The sequence below is a fragment of the Atractosteus spatula genome, chromosome 5 (assembly GCF_055471065.1).
Source record: "Atractosteus spatula isolate fAtrSpa1 chromosome 5, fAtrSpa1.hap1, whole genome shotgun sequence".
Lineage (NCBI taxonomy): Eukaryota > Metazoa > Chordata > Actinopteri > Semionotiformes > Lepisosteidae > Atractosteus > Atractosteus spatula.
In genome coordinates this window covers 48,657,835-48,671,184 of record NC_142710.1, presented here as the reverse complement: position 1 = coordinate 48,671,184, position 13,350 = coordinate 48,657,835, and positions in this window count along the sequence as shown.

Genomic DNA, 13,350 nt, shown 5'->3' with positions numbered 1-13,350 from the left:
TAAAAGTAATAGGCTATTACATACCCCCAGGGCCTTGGAGAATTTGACTTCAGATATTCTAAAAAAATGCTTTCTTTCACTGCGTTTGGCAAGCCACCCGGGATGATACAAATAGGAACACAACAGGAGACTTGCGTAAATAGCAACTTGTATTCCTGACTTATATTCAGAAAAGTGCCTTTCTTGTTACACAGCTAATAAATACTAGGGCTTATATAGTGGGACACTGGCGTTTATTGTGCATATCCAGCGCTTGGGGTACATCAGTCATGTGGTGAAAATGTTGTTTTAAGTGGTCTTCCTAGCGCAGTTTCCATTTCCACTGCGGCCAAAATTACAGTGTAATACTTTTAATACACGTTCTAAAAACTAAAACAAAAAATCAAACCGCCTTAAAATGCAAATCATACATACGGTCATGCCGGGGTATCACCTCAGATAATCGTGTTTCATAATTTTAATAAAAACCGTGACATGGAAGTATAGTTTCAATCTTTGAGATGACAGCTTAAAAGGTCAGACGTTTCCTGAAAACATATAAAAGTTTCTCAGTGTCCTCTAGTAACTGTCATCCTCCCACTCTAAACAAAAAAATGAACTTTTCATATCATTTGGTGAATAAAGAATTTATAATGACTCAAATCATGTTGCGCTGGTGATTTTGTTTCGTCTCAAGTCATTTCACACCTAATTTAGCATCAACGGAGGCAAAGCAATATGTTCAAAATAAGTGAAGCTGATGGTTAGGAAAATTGACCATTATTTAACGTTAGCCAAGATCTGAAATAATTTCCAAATGACGTTCTATAGGGCTCTAAAATTCAGTGGTGAATGTTTCACTTGCACTGCTTCAGCTTTCGTGGTGAGAGAACGTAGTGTTTCAATTATCAGCTTCCATGTAAACAAGAACTATTTACTGCCACCTGAAATTGTTATTTTCCTGCTTGAAACAGATACGAGAGGAGTCTGACAAAGTTGGAGTACTCAACAACTGGGCAGCTTGGCTTGGCGAAGACGGGCTGATACAACATCAGTTCAAGGCTGTTTGTCTAATTCCTGGAGGCCTCAGGTTACCAAAATAGGTGTCAATTACATAAATGAGATAAATGAGATCTTAATGTTGAAAAGAGGAAACTGCGTAAATACTATATATTTAGCCCAAATATCAATATCTACATAACTGTATTGGGTGTTCAGTGCAGAATACAAATAAACTCAGTTTCAGCTGACAGGATGTAATTACAAAATCCCTGTTAAAAGGATTTCCTCACACACTATTCAGGAGGAACCACAGTGGCTGCCCCTAATGGTATTCTTTTTTTTAGCCATGTTCATGGAAAGATAATGCTGACTTCATCACTCCTGAGCAGCTACACAAGGCCTTTGCTCTTTCATTTTTTGTGAATCGGCAGAATGATAAGAGAGCGCAAGGACATGACACAGTCTTTCCAGTTCTGGATTGTAAGATCGCTTTCCTGTGTTTTCAGCACAAGGTTGAATTTTATATTTATATGTTGCGCATCTGAACACCTATCTCAACAAGCCCCGTGCCAAATGTGAAAATACTAGTGCAAATACCTCAGACATGCAATATAAAAGTTAATCAGGTAGGATGCTTGTCGTGAATGGAAATAAATCATTTCCATGCTAGAAGAATTGTGAAAATCAGTGTGAATACTTCACTAGCACTGTACTATAATTAACCATTAAACTAGTGCTATAATTAATTATTAACTATCAAATTGGTGAGACAGGCCACATATTCTCCTTCTTATGTTCTTATGACCACTTAAATGTACAATGCAGCTTATTCCGTGCACCCACAACCCATTGTGTAAAGTAATATCTCCTGTCTTAATTGGAAGATCTCATCCAGCCATTTCTTGAAAGAAACCAGTTCAGCTTCAACAATATCGCTGGGAAGGTTGTTCCATACTCCCACAACTCTTTGGTACAGAAGTGCCACCTGCTCTTGGTTTAAAATCCACTTTCACCTACTGTAGTTTCCACTTGTGCCCTCTACTTTGTGTTTCAGTGTTCATTATGAAGAAATCCGCTGGGATGACTTTTTCAGTGTCCTTGAGGCTTTTGAATTCTTGACTTAGGTCCCCTTGTAGTCTTCTCTGTTCAATACTAAGAAGGTTGGTTATAGGTTAGAATACTTTAACCCTGTCAGTGCAGTTTGTGTCAGTGTACAGTAGTTTGGTCACCAACAGAACAGGAGCTGGGTATCTCATTATTCTGCCCTGAAAGAGCAGACCTGATACCCCCCTGCCAAATGCCACAGAATTAATACAATTAATACAGGTTGCACATTAATACAGTTAATACAGGTTGCAAAAGATAAAAAAGGCAGACAAACCAGTCTTACATAAGATCTTGGAAACACAGCAATGGTTTAGAGGTAGTGACAACATAGTCCTGTCTGTGCTGAGAAAAATAAGACTCATTATTGTAATCTTTAACATTGCTAGACTTTGCTCCATAGCAAATTCTGTCAGCTGTTAAACTTATAAGAAATGTCCAGTAATGTTTTTGATCTTTTATTCTGCTGGGGTTTTCTAGGTTTCAATTTTTCCTCAATTTAATTGTTTTTGCTATAGCACTGTTTAGTTTTTATATTAGCGGAAGAAACTGTACTTGCCCTAGTTAGCACCCATGCAAGTTTTATATGGTTCCTGGGCTCATACTGTACTTTAAGGACATGTTGTGAGTGAAAAACACAAAGGTAAACAAAGAGAAGTAAAATACTGTGTTTCCAGTGACTGGATACAGCAGGAGCTCTGGGTGACATTTGCGTGGGTAGTCCTGTCATCTGAATTTTCACATTTGCTCCAGCTGCTTCTAGTATTGTACTGAAATACTGAACCTTAACCTACATAGGAACCTACATAGGAATAAAACATCATGTTTACACACATTTAATTAATATCTTAACTTTGTTTGATATAATGGCTTTGAGATTTTTTCCCTCTATTGGAAGAATTTGTGCTTATCGAAACATGCATTGAGAACATCCAGGTGAAAACAAGCAAAGACAGCAAAAAATAGAAGAAAATAAATATATGATTTACCCATAAAGGTTTTTAAATCATTAATCAAAAGCCTGTTGAAGCTTTTTATTCATGAAATAGTTTTTTTTTTTGCAAATTAAATTAAAATTCAAGCTGTCTGGGCTATGCTTACAAACACTAAAAACATCCAAATTGGCATAACTCGGATAAATCTAATTTCTAAACTAAACTATCAAAATTATAATACTTGTTTCCCAAGCATGCAGATTACACAAAACATTCATCAGGTGAGGAATTTTAATTTTAGTGAATTAACATTTCTGGGAAATGAATGGTCTATATATTTAAGACCACCTTGACCAACAGGTCTTTAAAACAAGAACTGGAAAAAACCTTTTTAATTATGTGGATGTTTGAATAGTTTGATTTCCCTTTCAAGAAATTCTGTTAAAGCTGTACTTTATTTTACAAGGTACTCAACTCTTCAAGAGCATAAGGCAATTGGAGAAGCCTCCAAGTCTTCCTGGACACGTCCTCAGCTTTAAGAACTGTTGGAAATGTCTTGGACATGTGTGTAATTGTGTTGGTGGTGGTGGTGACGGTGGTGGTGGGGGGTTCCCTTTGTACAATCTACGAGGCAAGGCAAGATTTTAAAGCAAACAATGTCCTTGATCTGCCGGAAGGTCGAGACACTTTTTCCACTTGTCAAACTGATGAATTCAGGCTTACAAACTAAACTTTATTTAGCTTTTTTAATTGCTGAAAATACACACATTTTTGGCAATACGACTACCTTACTATAAAAGTGTTCTTTTTTTATTGCAGAGTATGTCCTGGGCATGGTTCATCTCCTCTAATGTGACTGAGGCAGAGAAACCCAGCTGGGAGGTCTGCATCCTAATAGCAGAATAGGATTAAAGAACTCCCTGGTGTCTGCAGTGCACTAGCGTGTGAAAGCTTTGGCTGTCATCAATATTGAAGTGCAAGGATAGGGATATCCATCAGGAAATCTGAATGCATACGGAGAATACAGAAGTTCCTCAGGAAAAAGGGATGGGTTTTATATTATCATGTTCCTTAGCAGCATCCTGTGTCATGTACAGCACTTTATAGCATACAGAAACGATCGTATTCACCTTGGAGCTACATTAGCTATGGACAAATACCTTAAAAAGACCCTCACTGCCAAAGTTTGTGATATTGAACCAGTTTTCTTGAGCAATTGATTAGATATTAGTCTTGAAACATCTACAAAGTTCAGGAAGAGACTATATATTAAAAGTTTGTTTTTTTTAGCAAACTAGTCTGTGTTTTCCAGGTGACCTTTGCAGTGTGATATTTTTTCTTATAAAATATTCCCTTGACAGGCAAAGTTTTAAGATTTACCAGGCGCTTGGCTCCAATTCTTTTTTTGACAGAGGCTAGTTATGATGGAAAATGTATCTTAACATTTTAGCTATACATGTGTAAATTGTTCTCAAACACTCCATATGTACCATATATATATACTTAAAACTATGATGGACAAGAAATGTATACAAATATAACACTAATATTCAGGGAAAATGAAACATGGTACATTAAAACTTTCTGCAGTCATACACAAGCTTATTTATGTATGTATAATACACTATATTTATGAAACAATAGATTCAATAAAGCAAATTGCAGAGAGTAAACTGTGCATCAACAACTACTGTAGAGTCACATACAGTACACTGGGACCCTGGTTTTCAATCTCACTGAAGGACAGAGAGCAAGAAGGTTCAGCAGCCTGGTCAGGGTGACACACAGTGAGTCTGTGGTAGAGAAGAACCTGAACTGAGGGCATCCTGGTAATGAGCCCCCTTTAAGGTTAACTACTGAATGAATCACCTTGCCTCACCTTATACAATAAAAACATCATTGATATGAATATGATGTATATTGCAGAAATCCCTTTTCATCTAGAGTGGTTCAAGACCAATTCTTGGAGCCTTAAGGCTGTGAAGCACAACAGCTGGCAGGCAAAGTGAGATGACAAGGGAATGTGCTTCTCTAAACACAACTGGCTAAATGAATATTGTAGTATTTCTTTTTCAATAATAGTGCAGCTTTCCCTTGATAGAGTTGTTGGTAATCAGGTCAAAACTCTAATAAATACATTTTCCACCATAAAATAATGCTTGTTTTGTCTCACTTGGCTTAAGGTTTAGCTCAATGTCCCTTATGAGCCAAGGTAGCACCTTGGACCTCTGATCTTTCAGGTGAATTTAGTATTCACACTGTATGGATGACTATAGTCCATGGGAAAGAAATTCTCAGCTGTATTAATGGGAGCAACCAAGATTTTACCTGTGGAATATTTGGAAAATTGTCTTCTTTCATAATGCAGTTCTTTGTATCTGTGCCTGAGGTTTATATGAATAATGCTAGGCTGTATACCACGTGGCCAACACAAACTCATTTTCTTAATTGTGATCTAATAGTAGTTAAGTCTCACTATGAAGAGAATAAGAAGAAAGTGGCTTGTGTGAAGCAACCCTAGAGCAGCTGGACCTTTCTACCTGTGAAAGTGTGGAAATGAGACAGACCATACCACATAAATGATCATTTTGGATTTAATATGTTTGATTCGGTGAAGTGGTATTTAAACGTTGTTATTATTATTAATTGCATTGTTATTATTCATATTTAAGTGTTTTAGAATTAGTCTCACTCCCTGTACAAATTCAGCTATGGATTTCCGTCTCTGGAATGTGAAAAAAGATCCTGCACGTTATCTTAGATTTAGTGATCAATCCTTGTGCTAATAATCTGAAAATTGAAGAAGCATAATTTGCTGCTTGGATTCATAAATCCCACTGATAGTTCCAAACACTCTCTTTTAGCTTCTTCATCATCATCTTGGGTGAGAGGTTTTCTGCTCAAGGAGCATATTAATGAAGTCTGCCTTGAAGTTCTCCTCTATAAAATAATAACAAGACAACTAGGTATTACCAGATTTAAAACGAATAATCTTGATTAATTCTTTTGATACAGCATGCACAGTATTTTTTCATACAGAACACATTTAATTCACAATGAACCAGCTGTTTTTTCTGCGGTGGAGACTTATCACAGACTTTCAATGCGAAAAGTGTTGATTTGCTATTAAAGCTTTCTGAGCTTCTCATTACTTTGAGAATACTGCATTGCAACTTGAGGGATGGCTAAAGCATGCTGTAGACAGGGATTGGAAACACCCTGTTTCTGAAGATGAAAAATGACCTGCTTACAACTACCACCTCTTATGTCCTGTATACATTATAAAGTAATATTAAATACGAAATGCCTTTTCAAAAAAAGTCCCCTAGATCCCTGAGTTGGGTCAAATCAGTAAATAAACACACATGGAACATAAGAAGGATCTATGAGGAGCCTCCCTCACAGATTCATCAATCATACAGCAGTGCCTTTTCTACAAAGGTTTTCGAGAGCCATTTTCTGTTAAAAGTTTCATAGTTTGTTAGGTGAGATGTCACGCATCACTTCCCAGAGTTAAAATCTCCTAGGGGCTGGCTTTTGGGCACGGTGTGCTTGTCCATTGCTTATTTCTGCAGCGCAGGTCACATGCTTGGCGATGCCTGAGAGACATGTTCAAATCCAGGGTCTGACCATGCATGGAAGAGCGATGCTCTGACCTTGGATCCGTGAGGCTGATTTGCCAACCGCAGAAGTGATTTAAGAGTCCGGAAGGAGACAGCGTAACAGGTCTCCGTGGAGGGTGAAACTACTATGCTAATGTCACCCCCTTTCCCCCATTTCTCTCAAGATACCCCTTGCCTCACAATGAGGGGTTTACCTTTGTGTAGGGTGTAGTGACATATTAGTGCTTACCTTGGCTGTGCAGAGTGTGTGCTTAAAGATGCTTGAGTTATGTTTAGAAAATAGGTTTCAAGCACACATGCTACTTTGGATTACTGCACTACCGAAATATTAGAGTGTTCCAATAATACTAGAATCCATCTGGGATCACAGCTGCAACATACTGTATCACAGAATCGATTCCAGTGGATCTTCATAGACAACCCTGATGGAGCTACTCTGTGGTTAACTCACATGACAGAAAGTGTCCATTTTTGTCACATTCTTGCAGCCTAACTTGTACTTCCTGCTGTTACATGTTTTATCCACCAATCACTGCCTATACACCCTTCATCCTGTACAAACTAACACATTAGCCAGGTCTACTGTTGCCTTCAGTGATGCATCAGAGTCATGTGCACCAACCATTGTGCCTCCTGGGAAGTTATTTACATAATTTCTTTCCCATAGCAGAGCGTGATCAAAAAGCTTGTGCAGAAATGCAAAAAGCATGATCTGCTAATACTTTCAAATCCACCCATTGTCTTAGAGCTTTATCCAATACAGGATTGCGAGAATTGTGCTAGGACATTTTCACTGCTTTTAACAGGATTGGAAGTCCTATAAAATACATCAATCTGCAATACTCTGGTAGAGTAATGTATTAACCAATATAGTATCCATTGAATAAATGAAGCAAAACAAAATATGAAGCTCTTACAGTGATGAGAATCACAAACAAAATGTAAATTCTATACAGTATAACAATTCTAGTGATATATTATAGAATAAATGGAGGACCTAAAGTCATTTTCATACAGACTCTGACGGAACCAAGAACATAAGAAAGGTTTTATTTTGTATTTATATATATTTAAAAGGAACCTGTTTGGCACATCTTGCTTGTGTGTTTCTGTGAAGAAGCTGTGTTGTCTAGGTAGCTTCAATAACATAGTGGAATTGCTTGCTCCCAATTCGTTCTGTAAAAAGGTGTCTTCTGTTCTCAGTTTTGCATGCATTTCCCTTTAGTGTCTTCTGTTCATTGTTGATTTTGAAGAACTCCATTTGAGTTGTTCTTTCTGCTTTTTAACCTACAACCAGTTTTTAAACCAATGCACACAGTTCCTTGAATGACTATTGCAATTCATGATTTAAGCTTTTTAAGAGGATTTATGACTTTATGAAAGAAAAAAAAATTAAATAGATAATGTAAATATTTTATTAATGTTGTATCCATTACTGTTGTTTCCTAACAGAAATCTACCAAGTTAGTTAAAAGACTTATGTTTTCTTTATCTTCATGTTGACTGGTACCTGGAAATACACAGATAATTCTCTTTTTTAGCCCTAATCATTGGTTTCATAACATCAGTATCTAAAAATAGTAAGATTTAAAAATCTAGAATTATGTATTTGATCTTCTGACCTTTTTGGTGGATGGGTGCTACATTAGCAATTTCCCAGTCAATGTCATTATCCCTGTCTGGAGTGACTGCTGAAAGTGTTATTTCATGGCTTGTCTTTGCATAGCCTGAGACATTTGTGTTGATTTCATCCTTGGTAATCACATTAGTGATTATCCGTTTATCTAAAAGTTTCCTTTTTCTGAGTCATTCTACACTGTTTTTTTGCTGTTCTTACTGTATACTGAAGTCATCCATCCATTTTCTAACTGCTTTATCCAATACAGGATCGCGGGGGAGCCAGAGCCTATCTTGGCAAGCACGAGGCACAAGGCAGGGTACACCCTGGAATGGACACCTATCCATCACAGGACACACACAGCCAAACACACACTCACACCAGAGCCGTTTTTCCAGAAGCCAGTTAACCTGCCAGTACTGTTTGTCTTTTAGCTGTAGGAGGAAACCCACATAAACAAAGGGAGAACATACCAACTCCAAGCCGACAGCACCCCAGGAGTTGAAACCAGAGCCCCAGTAGTATAAGACAGCAATGCTAACCACTGTGTCACTGTGCCACAATGCCACTCTAATACTAAAACAATTAAAATGTATTTTAGCTTTCATTGCAGTCTTGCTGTTTTATATTTCTTTCTTGATTTTAAGGGGATCATGTTCTTTTTTTTTTACTCATTTTGTAAAGTGCTTCCTTTATCCTTCTATTTTTCTTAACTGGTTTATTAATCCATTTCCACCACTACTTTTGACTGACTTTGATTTACTTAACCCACATCTGTTTTGTGCTTCAAGCAGAACGTCTTTGAACTTTTGCCATTCATCTCTACTGACTCTGTATCTTTCCCATTCTACTTCTGCTAAACTCTCGCAGCTCAGTAGACGTTTCACAGTAAAAGCTGGGGAACTGACAGAAACAAATGGGCAGTTATTGTCAGTTCTGATCAGATGTATGTTGAAAGATGCCAGTAGCTTGTTTTTGAACTTCATGTTTTAAGTGAAATGCTAGTTTCAAAACCATCCCAAAATAAGGAGTAAAAGGTGCAAAAGAAAATCAGGAAATGTTAGAGTAAGTTTTGTATGCTTGTACATCCTGGAAACATCCTGCATAGGTGTAAAACAATTCCACAGAACAAAACACAGGCTTCTGCTCATGCCTACAACAGTAACAGCATCTTCTTCCCTGGTAATCAATATCAGAGAAGTAGCATTTGTGCAGCCTGTAGGGCCAAGTCATATAAAAGAAGCAAATCTTTAAGTTTGTCATAAAAATAATTTAATCTTACATAGTAAAACTTAACAAAAATCAAAGAATAGCCCCTGAAAAGAACACCTGTAAAATGCTACCCTTGAGAAATAAAACAAAAACATCCATTTATGTTTGCCAAGCTCGGATTGGCTGTTCAGGCCTGTCACCTTTAGATTTGGGAAATCATTCAAACAAATGCTTCTAGGCTGAATTTTTCATTTAAAAAAAATCAGATACAAACATCAGTATATAAACATTGAAAATTGTGTGTGCCTTTATATACATATATCATTCCTCAGTTTCCAAATGTTCTAGGTTGCCATGGCAACCAGTTGATCTATTCTGTTTCAAAGTTAGGACTGTTTTCCAACCAGGAACAGGAACAGATCTGTTTTTGCATTTGTTTTAAGAACTACTTCACAACAAAAGTGTGAATGTGAAGAATGTGAATTAAAGTCAGAAGCTCGATGTTTAACAGTCAGGTTTAAATTAAAAACAACAATCCCTGCAATTACACTTATTGGCTGCTCTAAATCTCTTTCACACTCCACTGGGGATATTTCTGAGTCTTGTATATGTGGTTCATTAAATTTGTGATGTAGTAATTGTAATCAGGAAAAAAAGAAATCTGTAGAACAAATCAAGAAGAATGTGTTTAGTGCAAAATACATTCATGAATTTTTAATATGAAAACAGGTTGTTGCTTTAGATAACATAATAAAATAGCCTGAAAACTTTAAATCTTTATTCATTTACGCACATGTAATGCAATGTTTTTTTTATTCAGAGAACAAAGAAAACAACACCAATACGTTGAACCCACAACACTGGCTATGTATTCTATTCATCTATATAAAAGAGGTTTGCAAGCAATGAGCACAAGACAGGATACACCCTAGACAGGACGCCAGTTTTCATATTCTATTTTGTTTTAATGTATTTTACTGCTTAAGGGAACTAATATTGAATCGGTAGAGAATAAATGAAGAACAGTGGTCCAATGTTTTTTTTTTGTGGGGGGGACATTAAAACAACTCTTCAAATACTAGCTTAAGACAAAGTAGTACCTGTGGACTGGAAATCCAAAACAGAGTGGTGAGTCTAATCAAACAATTACAGCACACATCTTATTTCTATTACATGTAATGTTCTGTAAATAATATTAGAATTAAACGCAGAGTATCACCTAAATGGAGTTTATAAAGAACCTTCTGGAGGGATCACTTCATCAGCCATATACAATTTATTGTATTGGGAATTTGTCTTTTCGCATACCCCAGCTTGCTCTCCATGAGAGACACAGACAGGGAGAGAAGCTTGGGGTCAGAGCGCAGGTCAGCCATTTATACGACGCCCCTGGAGCAGTTGGGGTTAAGGGCCTTGCTCAGGGGCCCAACGGAGTAGGATTCCTCTGCCGCCCGCGGGATACAACCTTCCAGCCACAGGCGCAGATCCTTAGCCACAGAGCCACCGCACCACCCTGATGACAACAGCTTAGTTCAATCAGCTGTCAATAATTTGTAATCAATCCCGACATAATTTCCTCACCTAAACATTACAAATACTACAGTATATGGAATCCCCTTTTTTTGCCCTTCCTCCACCCCATCTCCACCTCTGCAGCTGCCCCTTTGTCTGCATGGGGATGCTCAGCTCCTCGTCCTAAGGCTAGGAGGTAAGTCATATTTATTATAACCACAACAGTCAATAAACCTTTCAATGTGTTTAATTCTTGGATGCTGTTGTGAAATGCAAACAATATCCTAGAGGAATCCCTTAGCTTCCTTAAATAGTTTTTTGAACAGGCAATAACAGTGATGGGCACACAGAGAGCTTATAATAGTATATCAAGACTTCCAGAAGGCTTTTTATAAAGCTCCTCAATCCTCCTGTATTGGATTAATTAACAAATTTTTGCTTTGTTTAAGAATACAACTGCAGTGCAGATACAAACTGACCAGCTGGTAACATAGGTATAGCAGATAAACCTTATTTAAAAGCTTTAATTATTTAAAAGCTGCAAAGGAACAAGTAATAGGTCTCTATGTATACAGTATGTGGTTCATTAAATTTGTGATGTAGTAATGCTCACACCTGAAGAAGGCTCCAGGGCTGAATTGTTGCGTGTTCTTTCTTCTCTTTTCAGCATTTAATAAATCTATTAGTTGTTCCTTTGCAGCCTACGCATGCTGACACAGCTACCCACCTGACTTATTTTTAAGCTTTTGCTTTAATTTAAAATGAAGTTCTCATTCTTAATTTTTATAAGAGGGTCTTGATAGGATGCTATCTCTGCTATACTGCTATACTGTAGAGTCACCAGGGGTCACCAGTTTTTCCACAGAATATGGCCACCCGGTCCAGAAGCAGTGAGAGACTGTAGGTGGCAAGGTGCCTCCGTGCTTTGTAAACGCAGCTGTCGCCAGTGGCCTTGTGGGAAGGATATTATTGTTGTTGGCAAAAGGAAGCAAAAGCTGTTAAAACACATTAGATGGGTGATGTGAACATCATTTGCAGGAGAAGTGTTCAGTTAATTCTCCTGCTATTTGTCAGGGATTGGAAGTTCACTTAAATAAAAAGCACACTTGAAAACAGTAAGGGCCTGCTCACACTAGAACACACTGGCACATAGGAAGTGAAACTTCAAGCTCCCTCACAGCACGAACCTATTCATTTCCAGGCATCTAGAAAACAGGTTGTAATCATTGTACACTTTGTATGGTATCTGGCTACACGGCAGTATTAACTTGATAAAACTGACACGATTTATAGATATTTTGGAAATACGTCTAGGAACACAACACCTACAGTCAATAAATTTGATACCAACAAATTCTTAAGGGACTGAAAATTCTGACAAAATTAGAGGAAAGGAAGCGGCAAGAATTAAGCAAAATATTCCAACTACAACAGAAGGTAGGGAAAAAACTGAAACAGACAGCACAATATAGCATGTACAGGATGTACACACAGATATTGTACCATAGTTTTATATAGCAGATACTGGCCTGAAGCAGGCAAGCTCAGTACTGGTTCTGTGGGTTGTTGCAGGAGAATCTTCAGCAGTATTTCTGTATAGATATGTCACTAAGGACAGTAGAAGCAGCATCTTAGTGGAAAAGGGGGGCTGATGATTGAAGTGTGCTTTATCCTTTACCATGTAGGCCCTTATTTTCAATGGGTCATATGTAGTCAGGGAGAAAAAATTTCTCTTTTATGTACTCATCCTATATTTCTTTTAATGTTTAGACGACATATTCAGAACTACAATGTCTACTTACTATAAGCTCAAACATTATTATTTGAAATTCATGAAGTGTTGTAGTATATCATTACAGAAAATTATTGAGCATCTTAATATGTTGGTTGTGTCCCTGAGAAGCCTATTCCTTATCCACTAGTTTTCAGTGTTCCAAGTATTTTCAATGAGTTACTCTAAAAATTTAGTAAAAAGGTACCAACTCAAGGGGTGAGTGAAAGGCCATAAATTGAACTCAAATTGAGCTCAAGATATTTTTTATGTGATTTGGTGATTTCTGTTTCATAGGGTAACTATTTCATAAGGATATACTGGACAGTCAACAGGTGCTTCTGCATGATGTTGCTAAACCTATGTGGCTATACACCAGGACTCTTTAAAGGAATGATATACTCCTATCTGTATAATATTAAATACCTGTACCTGTCAGGTGTCCTTGAATTATTTTATCAATGATTGAAGTTGACTGTCCATTCAATGGCCAGGCAAACATTAGAAAAGAGAAGTAATACTCTATTATAGTGTAATTATGCATTTAGTTATGCATAATGACGAGTACTCTTGTAAACTTGAATATGTATTTTT